Source organism: Micromesistius poutassou (genome assembly GCF_964030765.1).
Source record: "Micromesistius poutassou genome assembly, chromosome: 24".
NCBI classification, from domain to species: domain Eukaryota; kingdom Metazoa; phylum Chordata; class Actinopteri; order Gadiformes; family Gadidae; genus Micromesistius; species Micromesistius poutassou.
The window spans coordinates 7,928,936-7,940,770 of record NC_140294.1 but is presented as its reverse complement, the minus strand read 5'-3'; positions in this window follow the sequence as shown (position 1 = coordinate 7,940,770).

Below are 11,835 nucleotides of genomic sequence, written 5' to 3'. Positions count from 1 at the left end.
TTTTACGGTTTCATGCGCCCAGGGGAATTCACGTCACCCACTCTAACATTTTCTCCTACACAGGGCCTGTCTTTCTCCGACATCTCCTTCTCTTCAAGACATTTTTCCATCTTCTTAAAACAATCTAAAAGCGATAGCTTAGGGGCAGGTGTAACTATTATAATTTCGAGAATTAATGATTCACTCTGTCCTTATGCTTCCATGCTTCACTACCTCAAGCTTCGCCAATGCACGTCCCCTGATTCACCTCTGTTCACTTTGCCTAACGGCTCGCCAATGACTAAGGAGTGGTTCAGGATACATCTCGCTAAGGTGGTGGAGGACTGTGGACTACCTTCTCCCCTCTATACGGGTCACTCCTTCCGGATAGGAGCAGCAACGACAGCCGCGGAGCAAGGGCTGTCCGATTCCTCAATCAAACGATTGGGAAGGTGGTCTTCCACAGCATACGAATCGTACATCCGAACAGATTCGAGATTCTTTCGCCAAGCACAAACTACGCTCTCTAAAATCGGGTAATCAGTCAAGGTATTTGTCATGTTTGCAATTACTGGTGGTGGTGGTGGTACTTAGGCTGCTTGATTCTCACGCAAGATCCGGCAGGTATTACTGTTATTTACGTACAAGTTTTGACCACGTCGGTGGCAAATTATCTAAACACTTAAGGTTGCTCGCAGCTACCCCGGCGAGTGTGTGGATCACGTCGGTGGTTTACTTCTAAACACTCAAGGTTGCTCGTAGCAACCCCGGTGAGCGCATAGACCACGTCGGTGGTTTATTTTCAAATACTCAAGGTTGCTCGTAGCAACCCCGGTGAGTGTGTGGACCACGTCGGTGGCCTACTTCTTAACACTCAAGGTTGCTCGTAGCAACCCCGGTGAGTACATAGACCACGTCGGTGGTTTATTTCTAAATACTCAAGGTCGCTCGTAGAAACCTTCCTGTTCTCGGTCCCGTATGTTTCGTTACGTACGGACTGGTTGATGGCAGGTTGATCTCACGCCTTTGCCTTGTTCCCCTTGTTCTCCCCCCTAGTCTAGCAAGGGTCGCGGCCTGCGCTGGTTTCCTGGCTGCAAAGGAGCAGGGCTGTTCGCCTGCACCGGGTTATCCCGCCCCCTAACCCCCACCTTCCCCCCCCCTCCCCTGTGGCAGGTCTTGTGTTTCATGTTGTAAGTGTATTGACTATGTGCTCATGTTGCTGAGGTGTATTTTCCTGTCCCCACACTGTACTCCCCACAGGAGCATAGTCTGGGGGTTGCCTCCTTTCTGGCATCCTCCCTCCTCACGGCATGTCATGCGTACTTTTCCCAACGAATTTCCCCCCGGGTATCAATGAAGTATCTATCTAGCAACCCCGGCGAGCGCACAGACCACGTCGGTGGTTTACTTCTAAACCCGCAAGGTTGCTCGTAGCAACCCCGGCAAGTGTGCGTACCACGTCGGTGGTTTACTTCTAAACACGCAAGGTTGCTCGTAGCAACCCCGGCAAGTGTGCGGACCACGTCGATGGTTTACTTCTAAACACTCAAGGTTGCTCGTAGCAACCCCGGCAAGCGTGCGGACCACGTCGGTGGTTTACTTCTAAACACTCAAGGTTGCTCGTAGCAACCCCGGCAAGCGTGCGGACCACGTCGGTGGTTTACTTCTAAACCCGCAAGGTTGCTCGTAGCAACCCCGGCAAGCGTGCGGACCACGTCGGTGGTTTACTTCTAAACACTCAAGGTTGCTCGTAGCAACCCCGGCAAGCGTGCGGACCACGTCGGTGGTTTACTTCTAAACCCGCAAGGTTGCTCGTAGCAACCCCGGTGAGCGCATAGACCACGTCGGTGGTTCATCTCCAAACACTCGAAGTTGCTCGTAGCAACCTCGGTGAGCGCATAGACCACGTCGGTGGTTCATTTCCAAACACTCGAAGTTGCTCGTAGCAACCCCGGTGAGCGCATAGTCCACGTCGGTGGTCTTACACAAACACTCAAGGTTTGCCTGCAGCAACCCCAGCGGGTGTACTAACTTCACCATTCATGTAGACGGTTTAAACCTAACTGTGTTTTATGGGTAATATGATTGTCTCTAATTATGCGTTGTGCATTGGGTGCGTTGTTTATCTATCTAGGTCGGGTCCTTGCCCCTTCTCTACGGCGGGTATGTATCATCTCATTGTTTATTTTTGTCTTATCCCATTTCTTTTGGGGTAGGCTCCGCCCCTGCCAGTCCTGACAGGTCATGCCGAGTTATCACTTACTCTTAATGTTAATCCCATGGGGTTATTTCCTCTTTTGGGGAAGGCTCCGCCCCTGCCAGTCCTGGTAGGACACGTCGAGTCCACACGCCAACCAGGGTCCATGACGGGGCTTACGCCAAAGACTCTTCATGCAAAGTTTTATCATGTCGCTGTAATAAATCATTATTTTTATTTCTGGTTGAATGAGTCTTTATGGGAGAAATGTAAGCTTTAGCGCAAGTTCTACCAGGAGGACTCAGACTCTGGCGCGCTACTCTCATTGGTTAATTGCTTAACCAATCACCGGCCTGCACCTACTATTTAACAGCTGTCTAACACACCTCTTCCGTGCTCAGGTATCTCATTCGACGCACCTCCTTCCACCCCACCACCACCAGGTCTGCCCCAGTCTACGGCGCAGGGGAAGGCTCCGCCCCTGCCAGTCCTGGTAGGACACGTCGAGTCCACACGCCAACCAGGGTCCATGACGGGGCTTACGCCAAAGACTCTTCATGCAAAGTTTTATCATGTCGCTGTAATAAATCATTATTTTTATTTCTGGTTGAATGAGTCTTTATGGGAGAACTACAGGACAAAATAAGTTCCCTTAAACTTAAAAAAGGCCTGTGGTGTTGATGGTATTCTAAATTAAATGATTAAATATACAGATATCAAATTCCAACTGGCAATTCTAAAACTGCTTAACACTGTTCTTAGCTCCGGGATCTTACCCAATATTTGAACCAAGGACTGATTAGCCCAATCCACAAAAGTGGAGATCAATTTGACCCTCATAACTACAGAGGGGTCTGTGTCAACAGCAACCTCGGTAAAATGATATGTATGATTATAAATAGCAGACTCCTTAACTTCCTGACTGACAATAATGCCATAAGCAAAAACCAAATCTGCTTCTTACCAAATCAAACCAAAACAAAAGCAAACTATTCTCCTGCTTTGTAGACTTTAAAAAAAAGGCTTTGACTCAATTTGGCATGATGGTCTGTTGTTTAAATGAATAGAAAGAGGTGTTGGAGGAAAAACTTACGGCGTCATAAAGTCCATGTACACAAACAACACATGTGCCGTTAAGATAGGAACACACAGACTTCTTCCCACAGAGTGTGAGACAGGGATGCAGCTTGAGTCCGACCCTGTTCAACATCTACATGAACCAACTAGCAGGACGTTAATGCAGCGCTCAGCGCGCCGTGGGCGTGTGTTCCGATGGACCGCTGGTTGTGTGTGTTGTGGTGTGCGTTGGTTACGGCCATACAGTGACCAGGCTGGAAACAATAAATGTTGAACAAGTACTTGTGATTGGACATTCCTAAGTCACAGATGAGGTCATTACAGTACTTTTATAGCATACTATTTGATATGTATATATATTTTGTATTTAACGTTTTATAGCCTACTTATTATATTAGATATTATATGCCTGACCTTTTTACCTTTTTATTTTATTTTCTAACCCTTTTTATTTTATTGTTCACCTGCTTTGGCAATGCAAATGTATATTTCTCATGTAAATAAAGCTTTTTTGAATTGAATGGAATAGAGAGAGAGAGAGAGAGAGAGAGAGAGAGAGAGAGAGAGAGAGAGAGAAAGAAAGAGAGAGACAGAGACAGAGAGAGAGTCTACCTACCCTTGTAGTAAAGATCGATATTTGTGGGTGGGTGAGCGAGTGTAACGCCTCCTTATACCGCCAGGGGGTGCACTAGCCCTTCAAACAATGTTTGAAGGGAATTCCATCTCGGTCTGCTGGTTTATTGCACAAACTATATCCTACCAGGTGAGCTGTTCAGCTAACCCTGGTATAGAACCTGTTCTATACATGGTCCCTGTTAACAAAAAACAATACACAGATTTACTTAATATACCGTAGGCTCTTTTTTACGTCATTCCAATTATTACATTGGTTTTGTTTTTTTGTTCAATTTCATCACATGATCAACGTATAAAGTACACCCACGGGCCGCTCATTAATGAACATATCTTTAATCAGGTGTGGTTCGAAAAGGTCCAACAACGTCCACCGCCCAGAGTGGATGTAGACTTCATTAAGAGCTCGCTCTCTCTCTCTCTCTCTCCCCCCCTCTCTCTCTGTCTCTCTCTCTCTCTCTCTCTCTCTCTCTCTCTGTCTCTCTCTCTCTCTCTCTGTGTGTGTGTGTGTGTCTCTCTCTCTCTCTCTGTGTGTGTCTCTCTCTCTCTCTCTCTGTGTGTGTGTGTGTGTGTGTGTGTGTGTCTCTCTCTCTCTCTCTGTCTCTCTCTCTCTCTCTCTCTCTCTCTCTCTCTCTCTCTCTCTCTCTCTCTCTCTCCCAGGCGGACTACACGGCTCCACATGTCGCTCAAGTGGCGCCACCACCACATCGAGGGAGAAGAAGAAAGCTTTATTCTCTTTCTGGATTCCTTTTTCCTAACGCCGGTCTTCCGCCGAACCCTTTAAAAGGTCCACGAGCAAGAAGGAACCAACCTGCGTGGACCTGGGATGAAAGACACGCAGGAGAAGTAGTGCGTGTGCGTGTGCGTGTGCGTGTGCGTGTGTGTGTGTGTGTGTGTGTGTGCGTGTTGGGGGGGGGTGCGGGAGGGCTGGCGATGACGACGACGAAGAAGTTGAGAAGACGGATTATTGGTCCTCACGGCGGAGGAGAGCCGAGGGTCCGCCGCGCGCCGCGGTGTGACGCGTTCTAACGCTCAGGACGGAATACTCTGATCTGCTGGAGGGAAGATGAGCGACGAGTTGGCGGGCGTCCTTTTATTACTTCTCGTCGTTCTTGCAGCTCGGTGAGGAATTGACCTTTTCAAGCGTTTCCCTGCGTTTAAAAGTTCAACATTCTCCTGCACGTTGGATTGGGGTCGTCTTTTGTCTTTTTGCGTTTTATGAACATCTTGGCGCACGATACGAATCCATGGCGCGCACGCACGCACGCGCGCGCGCACACACACACACACACACACACACACACACACACACACACACACACACACACACACACACACACACACACACACACACACACACACCGCTACTGCAGGCCGTCACGCGACATGAATCCATCTCATGAGTCTCATGATAACTAACGTTTGTCTTGAGACCATCTCAGAGACAAGTTTTTTTTAATGTATTTCTCCTCCTTCTCCACCAGCTCCGACCAGCTGGACCACAGCGAGGACCCCCAGGACCCCCACCACGGCCCTGTCCGTCAGGTCATGGCCCCCCGGAGCCACCAGGCGGACGCCACTCACATCCTCAACAACTTACTTAAGGAGTACGACAAGACGCTCCGACCCGATATCGGTGGTGAGTCCAAAGCTGCTCTGTTATTATACATTTGATGTTAATATGTGTTATATATGTTATAACTGCTGTGATGTTTTGTTTCGTACCTCTATCTATCCATCGATCGATCTATCTATGTAGACCGTACGATCTGATCCGCGCAGCGTGTCACGTGATAACAACAGTAGTCGCCAATCAGTCGCATGCGCATGAGGGCTACCTGTTGAACAGTCATGTGAGAGGTGTGGCAGTAGTTCATCCTTAAAGGAGACATGTTGTGGTGTTTTCCCAACAAGTAAACGTAGTATATGAGTTCCAGAAAACATGTTGTTGAAGCTGTTTGTTTGAGCACAGTATATCACACTAACCTTTGGTCAACTCCAGATGTCGCCCACCGTCTTCTCTGTGCCAAATATCCCGGTTACATGCTGCCAGTCCGACATGCCGCCATTCCGACATGCCGCCAGTCCGACATGCCCCCATTCCGACACCTTTTAGTAGGCTACCTCCATTCCGACAGTGTACCAATCAGTGGCGCCAACTTCAGGTCAACATTGGGGGATCATAAAAAAGGTGTTCAAATGTGTTCAACCATAAAGTAGCCATTTCAGTATTAGTCATCTGTAATTTATTTGATTAATTCCAAATGTTGGTTGTGATGGTGTATGAAATAACCCATTCCATCAATTAACGACTGCGTTTGCAGTCGGAGTGGTGGGACGTTTGAAAACAATGGAAGTGCCGCCACTCCGACCATTAGACGTCAATGTTGGAGTGGGGGTATGACGGAGTGGAAGGCGGTCCCCGGGTTTTCCTTTGATAGACCTCAAGCATTGTGCGTTTGCCAGCTGCCAGTGCGTGTGCATGTATCAGTGATATGCGGATTGATCCAAATTGAGCGGTTACGAGTCACCAAAAATAACAATTTCATACTTTAATGATATTCGGGTCAGGTCGGTTAAAATAAAGATGCAGAATACACTTTTGTAATTTATAAAGTAGGCTATATCATATAAAAGACAAAGACATCATGAATGACTTGTGCTAAGATGCAGCACAAGCTTTCCAGCTGCCAACGTAGTTTCAAGTTTCAAAGCACTTTATTCATCCCCAAGGGGCAATTCAATGGCACAAAGAGCAGCGTATTCCACCATATACAGCACATCATCAATACATTTATGAATAAATAGCAATATATAAAATAGTGGGAAGGGGGATTGGATGAGTGCATCAGTCAGTCTACTGTGTGGTGTAGTCCAAGGATTTGGGGGTGGGGGGGGGGGGGGGGGGGGGGGCTGGGGGTTTAGGCGCAGAACAGCCCCGGGGTCAAAGGTCACCTTCCTCCTCTGGGTCCTACAGCCTGGACAGGCTGCGCCCTGAGGGGGGCCACTCACACCATGAAGACAGAACATGCGACGGGTCATGAAGGATCCTACAGGCAGTCTTCAAGGTCTGCTGATGGCATGGTGTAGACAGAGCTCTAAGGTGGCGTCCAATCATTCTGGAGCCGGCGTTAACAGTTTGATGTAAGCGGTTTCTGTTTCGAAGACTAATGGAGTGAAACCAACAAGTGAAGGAAAATGTTACGACACTTTCATTGAGTGAATAGTAAAAAGTAGTTTGAATGACCTTACTTACATCAAATGATTTTAGTTTCCTAAGCAGAGACCGCCGCTGAGGGCCTTTCTTCAGAATGTCCTCTGTGTTGGTGGAAAACTCAGCTGGTTGTCAAAGATAGTCCCAAGGTATTTATACTCCTCTACAACCTCAACTGGCTTCCCCTGGATGGTGGTAGTGACTGCCTCAGCCAGCTGCCTCCGCTTGGGGGAGGAGGTCACTATCATCTCCTTGGTTTAACTCGCATTCAGCTCTAGACAGGATAGCTCACACCATTCCACAAACTCCTGCAGAGCTGAGCTGTGATCATGGAGGGAGTCTGAGAGCAGAGACAGGACGACTGTGTCATCAGCAAACTTCACCATGTGACAGTTTGGCTGAGTAGACCGACAGTCATCGGTGTAGAGGATGTAGAGGAGGGATGCTGACGAGAAGTCAGCAAATAGTCTGGCTGTGGAGTTTGGAGTTTCCAGATGTTTGTGGATGGTGTCTAAGATGAACATTTTTGCATCGTCAACCGTTGCAATCGCCCACCCGATATGCAAATTGGAATGAATCCATCAATGGATCTGTTACCTTGGTGATATAGTCCTTTATGACTCTCTCCATGGCCTTCCTTACCAGCGAGGTTAGGGCCACAGGCCTAAGGCCATACATGACTTTGGTGGTACCCTTCTTGGGTATGGGAATCACCGTGGAGTGTTTCCACAACTGGGGGACTGTGCTGCAGTTGATGGAGCACTGAAACAGTTGTAGGAGTCCACCCGCCAGTTGCTCAGCACAGGGCCTAAGGGTCCGCCCACATATGTGGTCTGGGCCTGGCGCCTTATTGACTTTGGACCTCCTAAAAGCGCTGACCACCTCCCCAGTGCTGATAGTGATGTCAGTGATGAGGTTTGAGTGAGGAAATGAACCTATTGAGGTCAGAGCTGTTATCGTTCTCGAATCTGGTGAAGAACATGTTCAGGTCATTGGGTAGTGAGGTCGGGCTGTAGCCTGCAACCTGTATGGGTCTGCGACTGCCAGGACTGGAGTTAACTGCTGCCATACATTTAAAGCCCTGCCATGCAGTGCGGCGGTTGCCCCGGGCAAATGTTCTCTCCACCTTGTTTTTATATCTCAATTTGGCCTTTTTTATTGCACGCTTGAACTCTCTGTTGACCTCTTTCTTTTCCACCTCAGAGCCGGTGAAGAAGAAGACTCTTTTTCTTGTTCAAAATCTCCTTTAGGTCCTTGGTTACCCAGGGTTTGTTGTTAGGAAATATGGTCACCCTCTTAGTAGGTCTAATATTATCCACACAGAAAGAGATACGAGATGATCCTGTATCCACCTGCTGGTTCAGGACACTGGAAGACGATGTCAGTATGGACCAAGTATGTATGGTGTCCTTATCGTTCTGATGTTTACGCTGGATCTCATCCGAAAGCCTCACAGAGAACGCAACTTCATGGGAATAATGTTGCATGTGTAGTCTGTAGTCTGCTGTCCATTCAGAGTGACAGTAACTCTGATCTGATTTAGGTCACCGTTTTATTTAGAATACGTTATGTTAAGCCTAGGCTATTTGTTGACCTGGTGAACAACGGTTTAAATGTACAGATTGTTAAGAGTGTCCGCTAATAAAGACTTTCTTTTTCTACATTTTATGTAGGCTAGTGGGAAATCCGTATTTATTGTGAATGTTGAAAGCTATTATTACTAACTTTTGCATGAATGCTGAAACGGGATAAAATAGGCTATGCAATAATGCAGGTTCCTCAAGTTAAACTGCTCTGCATCAACATTGTAATCATTTGTTTTAAATGCATCTGACTCAGGGATGTCCGTTTTACGTAAGCCAATAAGGCTATGATTAAGCTAATCAAGAGCATGGCCTAAACCTTCTACAATAAGTGGGTCGGGTACATTATGTTAATATTAATACTACGTGGTCCGAGTTGCGGTTGGGTTGGTTGACGTTGGGCGAGTGCGGGTTGTTTATAAGTGTACCTGCGCACCACTGGCATGTGTGTGTGTGTGTGTGTGTGTGTGTGTATGTATGTATGTATGTGTGTGTGTATGTATTTGTGTGTGTGTGTGTGTGTGTGTGTGTGTGTGTGTGTGTGAACGACAATGACAGGGAGAAAGAGTGCTATGCGGAGATGACAGAACGGTATTCATGTTTCAACGGCATTCATTCAAAAAAACTAAAAACAAAAAGCAATCAATTAGTGGTGGTGGGTGTTGATTCTGTGGCGCTGTGCCACACATCGGTCTCTGTACGGGACACACTGAAGGATCGGACTGACCGCTATCGCTAGATAGCAAAAGCTGCGGTATCGGTATTGGAAGTCACAAAGTGGTACGGGGACATCCCTAGATGATACTGAAACAAGGTATTGGGTTAGCCAAATTATAACTCCAATATGCTCTCCAAGTGCATTGTGGGTCCGTCGGCCAATCAGATCACCTTATGCAAATATACGCAAATACACTGTCCAATGAAATCGCCTTTGTAATACAACCCGGGAAAACACAGGGAGAGGTCAAAAAGCCCCCGCCGTCCGTCGGCGGACGTGTGCAGTGTGAACGAGGGTTTAATCCCGGGAAAAGGGATTCCTGGGAAATCTGATCAAGACTATTTCCCGATTCCCGGGAATGGTTATGACGGGAAACAAAATAAAATAAACAAACGCAATGAGTGCGCGACTGTGCGTCTGTTGTGGTCATAGTGTCACCGGACACACACAACCACACTGGACACACACACAACCACGCCGGACACACACAACCACGCCGGACACACACAACCACACTGGACACACACACAACCACGCTGGACACACACAACCACACTGGACACACACAACCACGCCGGACACACACAACCACACTGGACACACACACAACCACGCCGGACACACACAACCACACTGGACACACACACAACCACGCCGGACACACACAACCACACCGGACACACACAACCACGCCGGACACACACAACCACGCCGGACACACACAACCACGCGCAGCCTAACTCTAGCCCCGGGAAACGAGCGACACACACGGTGAAGCGCTGATCCGTGCCCCCCCCCCTCGGGAGCGGGTCCGTGGGCTCCAGCCACGCCGGACACTTAAGTGATTAACTTAACTTAAGTGATTGTTCCCGTTTGCAGCCGCTTACAAATGTCAACAGCCACAGAATGGATTCAGTTGAACAGAACGGTTTAGGAATCATTCAATGTTTTACTTTAGCAGATGTTGTTAGTTTTTATAATGGAGTTCTGTCAAATGTTGGTTTTATGAGGGTTGCCTAGAAGTCACAGACGACCCACCTGGCGTTTGATAATCAGCGCTGCAGCAGAAATCGGCGATCTGTTGAATTCATAAGTAGTATTAAGCGTAACATATTTTAATTTAATATTGACATGGATTTGGAATCAGGGAGATAGTCTCGAGTTAACGTGACGGACTTGCACCCCGTCGTCCGGGGTTCAAGCCCCACGCAATTAGTAATATAGGAAGGATTACTGGAGAAATCAAATAACTGTTCATGCCATTTATTTTCCATTTCTTTGAATATTCTTAATTAGGGAATTAATAAAATTAATAAAGGGAATTACAAAATGAAGCCAACGCCAAGAATACTATGAAATACTCTGGACGCGAACTCGGGTCGCGCGTATCACAGGACAAGTGCTAGACCATCCACCCAGCCGCTGATTACTGATTACACGGTAATACATAGATTAGTGTAGAAATGTGTAGCCTCAGTAACAATAGATAGCAATTCATTGAATTATTTAACCCATTAACCCACGTCCAAATAACAATATAATACAAAAATAATTTCAGGGAAGGCATAAACCAACCATAGGTACACTCTTGTAATCCTGGTCACTTCTTTCTGGAGTGAAGTCTGGAGTGAAGCTTTATTGTCATTTAGTTGCTCAGATGCTCAGTACTAGTACCTAGCAGTGGTAATAGTGGAGTGGTGTTTGTATCAGTTCTACACTGCTATTATGAGGTATCACCATACGTCATTCTGTTTTCTTTAGATTAGATTAGATGATATCAAGGGGAATGGTTATACTTTCAAATCCTGGGTGTTGTGACAATTTCAGTGACATTATCAACAAATAATAACCCAAAATGATTGTCTTGATACTGTCATGCATACAACGTGTTTTTTCTGTCCTGGACTCGGTCTTGACTCGGTCTCCACTAGTCCTGGTCTTGAACCTCTTTGGACTCGGTCTTGACTCGGTCTCCACTAGTCCTGGTCTTGGACCTCTTTGGACTCGGTCTTGACTCGGTCTCCACTAGTCCTGGTCTTGAACCTCTTTGGACTCGGTCTTGACTCGGTCTCCACTAGTCCTGGTCTTGGACCTCTTTGGACTCGGTCTTGACTCGGTCTCCACTAGTCCTGGTCTTGGACCTCTTTGGACTCGGTCTTGACTCGGTCTCCACTAGTCCTGGTCTTGAACCTCTTTGGACTCGGTCTTGACTCGGTCTCCACTAGTCCTGGTCTTGAACCTCTTTGGACTCGGTCTTGACTCGGTCTCCACTAGTCCTGGTCTTGAACCTCTTTGGACTCGGTCTTGACTCGGTCTCCACTAGTCCTGGTCTTGGACCTCTTTGGACTCGGTCTAGACTCGGTCTCCACTAGTCCTGGTCTTGAACCTCTTTGGACTCGGTCTTGACTCGGTCTCCACTAGTCCTGGTCTTGGA